This window comes from Dermacentor albipictus, unplaced genomic scaffold (genome assembly GCF_038994185.2).
Source record: "Dermacentor albipictus isolate Rhodes 1998 colony unplaced genomic scaffold, USDA_Dalb.pri_finalv2 scaffold_12, whole genome shotgun sequence".
Lineage (NCBI taxonomy): Eukaryota > Metazoa > Arthropoda > Arachnida > Ixodida > Ixodidae > Dermacentor > Dermacentor albipictus.
Window position 1 is genome coordinate 1,291,177 of NW_027225566.1, and position 6,969 is coordinate 1,298,145.

At 44.9% G+C, this 6,969-nt stretch overlaps 1 long non-coding RNA gene across 1 annotated transcript; it reads right to left on the minus strand.

Annotated features, from left to right (window-relative positions):
* Positions 1 to 241: 241 nt before the first annotated feature.
* LOC139051504 (uncharacterized) lies at positions 242 to 1,736 on the minus strand. The gene is made up of 2 exons (XR_011509403.1): positions 1,590 to 1,736; positions 242 to 371 (listed from the first exon to the last, which is right to left on the minus strand). It is a non-coding gene; the product is annotated as an uncharacterized lncRNA (long non-coding RNA).
* Positions 1,737 to 6,969: the final 5,233 nt, after the last annotated feature.

Sequence of the window (6,969 nt, forward strand, 5' to 3'; positions counted from 1 at the left end):
AGCGCATGTTGTTGACTCTTTCCGGTTTCGGTTCTGGGCGCGCGCGTTTTGAACTCTAGTTGGTACACGCCGCGCCGGCGCCGCTGCTCGGCGCGGCATTCATTTTTTTTTTCGCTTCTGCTGAACCTCGCGTGGCCTTGGCGTGGAATCGTTTCATTATTAAGTAGAAATGATTGCGATTGACCTTCACAAGACTGCGCCGAATCTGTCAGCTGCAATTTCATAAAGAAAACGAAAGACGTCTTCTGAAATGATGAAATGTTTATTTTGCTCTATATATATGCTCGATCCGGGCTTCTGCATTCATCCAAAGTTGTGGCACCAGGTAAGCTGCAGTCGTTGCCGTACGATGCTCCACCGGATTCCATCAGCTGAAAGAAAGTAAATTACAAGCATGTATCATTTCAATATATTGACCTAACAGGAGTATTGCGTGTAGAGGCGAAACGTGCGTAAGTGGTGAATGAGCGGCATTACAGATAAATTCCCTTTTAGGTACATTTCGCAGCAAAGACTCCTCCCAAACAATGCCATAAAATCTGAACATCCGATTTTCAAGCACCCCTCCTTTCCCGGGAATTATTTCCTGCACTTTAAGTGCACAAATACACGGGTGACGGCGCGTTTCCAAAACAAATTGGCCTCAGTCGGCACGATGGTACGCCAAGTACACAAAGGTGGCTACAACACAGGCTCAGCCAGACCATGGTACACGCTCGCAGAATGCCTTCTAATCGCACTCCAGTTAGACTCGTGGGTGCAAAGCCCGTTTTCAGTAGCTCAGAATACATAAATGTCATGTTCTTGAGCTCCTCCGTGTTATCTTTTACGCGTCCTGCCGGTGCACGCAACACTCCCGTGTTATCACTCTCGGCAATCGCTTGTCGCGTTTTCGAGAAACGTGAGTACCGAAATAAGGTATATGTTGTTGCAGGGCTATAAAATGCGTCACAAACTTGTCCCACTAAAATTCAGTACACACAAAACTAACTCATTATGGCCGGCTTGCTTTTTTGCTAACAGCTTCACAACTCCAGGCGCGGCGAGCGAGCCTCAAGATATCCAAAAAAGTTACCAAATAAATTACAATACTTTTTTGGGTCAGAGAATGCGTCACAAACTTCTACCAGTAAGATTCAGTACACGCGAAACTAACTGCGGCACACAGCCGAGCTGCTTTTCGTTAACTGCGTCAATAAGCCAGGCGCGGCAACCGTGCTTCTAAACTACCCCAAACATAACGGCGTTAGTTACAATAATGTTGGGGGCCACAGAATGCGCGAAGACTTCTCTGTCTTAGGCGCTACGATGTAGTACACGCATGTACACGCGCAAATGCGTCACACGGCCGAGCCGGTTTTCGCTTACTGCGTCAATAAGCCGGGCGCGGCAAGCGTGCCCAAAAACTACCGAAATAAGTTACAGTAATGTTGGGGCTCATAGAAAGCGTCGCAACATCTCCCAGGACGAGGCATTAACTCAAATGAACTGCGCCAGGACGGCGGTGCTGTTTTTCGCTAACTGCGCCACTCGAACTAGGCCTAAATGTGATTAAAATGAGCCGCATACTGTCAAACACAATTCCTCACCTTGCCGTAGTCCAGTAGTGCAGTGGTGCCGTGTCGAAATGCAGACGACACGCAAGAGAAGCATAGAGAAGGCCGGGAGCCCAATAAAATGGGCTATATCCAAAACAGACGGGTCGCCGAGCACGCGAGCTTCGCACGTACGGCCATCCTCGCTCACTCCTGCGGCTTGTCTGGCGCATGACGTATGCACGCGCGTCTGGCGTGCCGCTAGCTTGTTGCTAGGCAACGCAACAAAAAGTTGCAAAGTATAAGTTAATTTACACGCAAAACTTTTTTACTTTTAGAGGGAAGGAATAAAAAAAATAAAACGTTGCCTGGAAGTTTATTTCACATTCTTTTTTTTCTGATGCTCGCGTCAACTAACGGATGTTGTTGAAACTAGGCGTGACGTGTTTCCTGTTGCCAGTTTTTGAAGAGTGTCCCCTCTTGTTGAATTTCCTTCTCTATGGTCTAGTTGCTTCATTATCACATAAAGAACAGTGCTTAAAGTTGTTAGCGCAGTTTGTATGTGGTTCCTCCTTTGTGTCCCGTCGTGAACTGCTGTTCTTTCTGCGGCTTTACAGATATTCCTTTTCTGCGTCAGTTACGCCTTCCAAGAGTGCTTACTTGGAAAATTTTTGTTCGCATGGCTCTTACAGAAGCATGTTTAGTCGAAAGTGTTTCGGTTGGCTGCATAATCTCGAAGACAGGCTCCAAAATGCTCATTTTCTTTAGCCACGTAAGAACCATTACTAAAAATTTAATTAACGTAGCTTTGTTAATTACGCAAACAACTTCTCAACTTACTCCGCATCTAGAGATTACCAATCTGAACACTCGAACGATAAAATGATGTTTACATTGTTTGTATTGTTTCAATAGTTTTGTTTCGTGCAGTTAAAAATAGCCAGCATATTGATGGTGCTGTAGACTTCCTGTAAAGTGTGTGAAAACTTGGACAGGTTAGCTTGGCACAAATCAACTTCATGAGCTCAAGCACATGGCCCAACCTTGCACGACTGCCTTTACAACCGATTCTTATACATTATACAAGAAGCACCTCAGCGCTACGGTACATCCCACAAGTTGTGCGAGAACATTGTGCGCGCTCCTGATTTCTCGGTTTCTGAGCGTTGGTGGCATCAGGCTAGGTTTGCTGGCGTCATTAAGAATAAGTACAGCTGCCTGGGGGAAAGCATTGGGTACATTTTCATTACTTTGTAACATATGGATCAGCACGGATGTGTACGTTAGAACGAAAAGTACTGAAATATTAAGATGAAGATTTCGCTGGATGTATTTTAGCTGTCTAATGATACGATCTAAAGAAAACATACTGTGATTTTGTGACAATAATGCTGACATGAAATATGAGCTCCGACAGAGTACCCGTGGTGGAACTGGCCCCTGGACTACTGGGATACATTGAACCACGATACGCTGGTTTGATAAATACCAGTAATTGGAAAGTGGTTCGCGCTTGAATTGCCTGTATGTCGGCGCCGCTGTGCAGCGTTAGAGGCCCTTTTTAAACGACAAGCACTGTTTTTCAGCTAATATTGAAAGCAACTGTTTTCTTTTTTTTAGCGCGGGGGGGGGGGAGCTTTTTTTAGCGTCTAACCATAGTTCCAAAGTTTTCAGTTAGCTGAAGACGCGCCTGCATGTGTTTCTAATATCCAGCATGTTGTCACGGATTCAATAGCGAAAGAGCGTTATCTTATCAGATTGCGTGCGTGAAGCGAATATGGCGTACATTATCCGTCACATTTGAGGACCCGAGATTGCGCTGGAATGTACGAGCATTTAAGTCTGACGAACTGACGCCTTGATCCGTAGATCGGAATCAGAGGAAGCACTTTGCGCGCAGCCATCGTTGCGCTTTGAGCATTTTCTTTTCCTGCGCAACCTCACCTTATAATGAGTTATATTCGTGACTCACTCTTTGGAAGTGTTTTGTTCTTGACATCCCCACAATGTGAGAGTATATAGAGGCGCTCCATCTTCATTGAGTGAATACTTGGAAACAAACTAGGCCTTTTCTTGCGTCTGCGTTTACACATTTACCGCACCAATTAATTTTTTTATAACCTAATTTAGGAGGCTGTAAAGCACAACAACCTTTTATTAACAGGAGGTTTTAATAACACAGGAAATTTAAATGCTTATTAGTCGGCTTTCACCTCATGGTAAGGAATTTCAATAACGATATCTTTATGATAATTAAAAGCCTATCCTCTTGACAACGTTTAATCTGAGTTCCTCTTTGCAAGCTGATACGGACTTGCAGGTGATTCGTATGGGGGCCCTCAACAAATGTCTAACCGTCAAACAAAGAGTTATTCCGAATGTTTCATTTCAGGAAGGCGTGTTACCCTCCTGTCTTTCATTCCCGTTCGCAAACACGCATAAGACGAAAGTGCTGCATGAAGAGCGTCGTTAGTCCAAACCAACGACCTACCGTAACTCACCTCGCTTATATCGCTGTCATTTATTTAGGCTCATATAAGAAATATATATATTTTAAATCGACGCATCACGAATCCAAAAAGAGCTGTTTCTTTCATTTCGTGCTTTGTAGTAGCGGCTAATAGTAGCTCACGAAGCGGAGCACTGGGTGTGGATATGGCAGAGGAGGTGTTCTATATACTGTCTCGTCAGCCACCGAAAATTGCCCGCCATGCTACGGGCCATTCCTATAAAATTGTCCAGCCATTCCTAGAAACGCCCAGCCATTTGCAACACCGCAACTTTGTTTTGCGATTGGAGAGTGCAGGTGAGAGACAGGGCGGTTATGGAGATAAAGACACGCTATTTTCTGCAGTAATATAGGAATGCATGAATGAATGCCTTCATTTATTGAGAAAAAAGAAGAGCAAGCATCAGTGAAACACGTCTCAGCAGATTGGGAAAGACGCGGGGGACAAAGAGGAAAAGCTGGAGCCCGGGTGGCAGGCTAAGTCGCAGTTTAGGGGCGAGAGAATATAAGCAAGAGTTGGTGAAACCAGTTGAATTCCAGTGTAGATGTGTGATGTGGCGAGTAAATAATTGGAGTCACCGCCCAGCATCCGTCCTTTGCGGTAGTATAAGCACCCGCCGTTCTTGGTAACAAACGTTTACTGAAAACCAGTCTTCGCAATTAATTATTCATCAGCCATACTTCCCCACGTATTTCTTAGTGGCAGGGTCAGTGGATTTCAACTACGCTGTCGCGACAAGTTACGACCATAACGTGACGCTTGCGGTTACGGTTGCCATACTCGTGACTCTTACTATTGCGCGAGTACTATAAACATGGGTTTACTGCACAAGTTAGTGAACAGACATTTTAGAACCGCGTTTCTCACCTTACATACGCTCAACGAAAGCACCATTGCAGCATATTACGGTGCGCGTCCCTTCAAGACAGAGACGAAAACAAAAGAACGCGTTAGAAGACAGGGTACCGGCTTGGGCCTCGTGCCAAACATATCCAAGCCAACAATATTTATGTTATTTCAGTACCCTAAAGGCCCAATGTGGGCGTTACATAGGGGGGGGGGGATTCATCAAAGAAAACTTAACAATATACAACACAGAATATAAACGGCTGAAGACAGGAATATACAAGTTAATAAACCAGGTACAAGTTAATAGGGGAAAAAATGGCTAGGAACAGGTACTGAAAAAATGCACATGTAGCAAATTCCACAAAACAAAACAAAAATCGCACCACAAGAAGTTACAAAACATGTCATCTAACATTCCACGGAACGTTACGGCCCATACGCACACACTGAAAAAAAAAAACAAAAAAAAACGCACATCATTCTACAGTGGAATTTTCTAAGTACGACCAAAGAGCTGTTTGAAATGATGATGTTCAAGCGATAGCCGCAATGCTAGAAGGAAGCGAAATCCACTCTTCAATAGCAAGGACCAAAGGTGAGTATTTGTATCGTTCTGTCCGAGCGAAAATGGGTTTAGGCCCAAACAATGAAACGTTCCTTTCCTTCGAGCGCTTCCTAACCTTACGTGAGGCCTCTGTACAGCGAAGGACCAATGGAGGAAGCAAGCGTACACTGAAAGCTCCCTTCACCCGCCCTCACGTAAGAAGCGGTTGCCGCATGCCTGGGTTCGAGAATATCTCTTAAAAGCTTTACGCGAACACCATTATTCAATAAAAAATGTTGTATCGTCGCACAATCTTTAAATTTAAGAGCTAATATAGAGAAGCATGGTCGCTTTCTTCTAGTTTTGTTTACTAAACTTTAAAAAAGTAGCGCATTACAGTGCAAAACTTGATGTGCTCCATCAACGCTGGCACACCGGCGTCGTGCAACGCCTAGCGACGCTTTCATGCCGCACGCGTGACCGAAACGAACATGCCTGGCAAGACGTACCGTGCTCGCGCTTCTCCGCAGGTGGGTGGCAGCGCGCATGCGCAAGCAAAGGTCCCGTCGTTAAGCAGTGAGGTGAAGCGCTCGTTCAGGGCCAGCAGCGGCGTAAGGACGCATGAAGGTAGCTTTGGAGCTACCTTATGCTGAGGAAGCACTAAGGAAGCCTTCACCGAGGGCCCCACAGTAAGGAAGCTTTCAGAGTGACATAAGGTAGCCTCACCGCAATGAAGGCTTTCTTACTGAGGTAAGGAAGATTTCATTGTTTAGCCCTTAGTCTTCTTCATGTGATCTACACGAGCCGGTGTGTGCGGCACCGGGAGAAGATGTGAACTTGGAAATGGTGTGTTGCTGTGGTAGAGAGTATAGAAAAAAGATAAACGGCTGAGTTTTCTGCGCATGACCAGAGGCGGGAGATGGAGCGATATGTTCAGTACTGTTACACTTTGATACCGAGAGTAACGGAAAAGGATGAATCGAGTAGCCTTGTTTTGTATAGATTCCAACATGTTAATAAGATCGGTATAATGAGGGTTTCAGATCACGGATGCGTATTCTATCACAGGCCTGATTAGCATGTTGAATGCATGTAGTTTTGTATCCTGGTTGGCTTGGTGTAGTCGGCGTTTAAGAAGACCAAGTTTTTTAAAGTCTTTGGTAGTAATCAGTTCAATATGAGTGCTCCAGGATATATACGAGCTAAAATTTGCACCAAGGTATTTTACCGACGCTGAAGTATCAATGATATTATTATTAACTGTGTGGGCATTAGGAATCGTCTTAGCAGCGGTAGTAAACTTGAGATGTATAGTTGTGTCTGCGTTAATTAACATCTGCCCTGCCGCACCAATGAGTTAACCCATCAAGATCAGTCTGGGGAGCAATGATGTTAACAATCATGCCGTCGTTTCTATGCAAAGAGGTTATGTATTTAAACTTCGGGAGTGACAGTCCAATCCGCCATCTACAGGAGCGCGTGAAGCCGCCGGCGGCCATATTGTTAGAGGAAAAGGAGCATGGCTACAGTA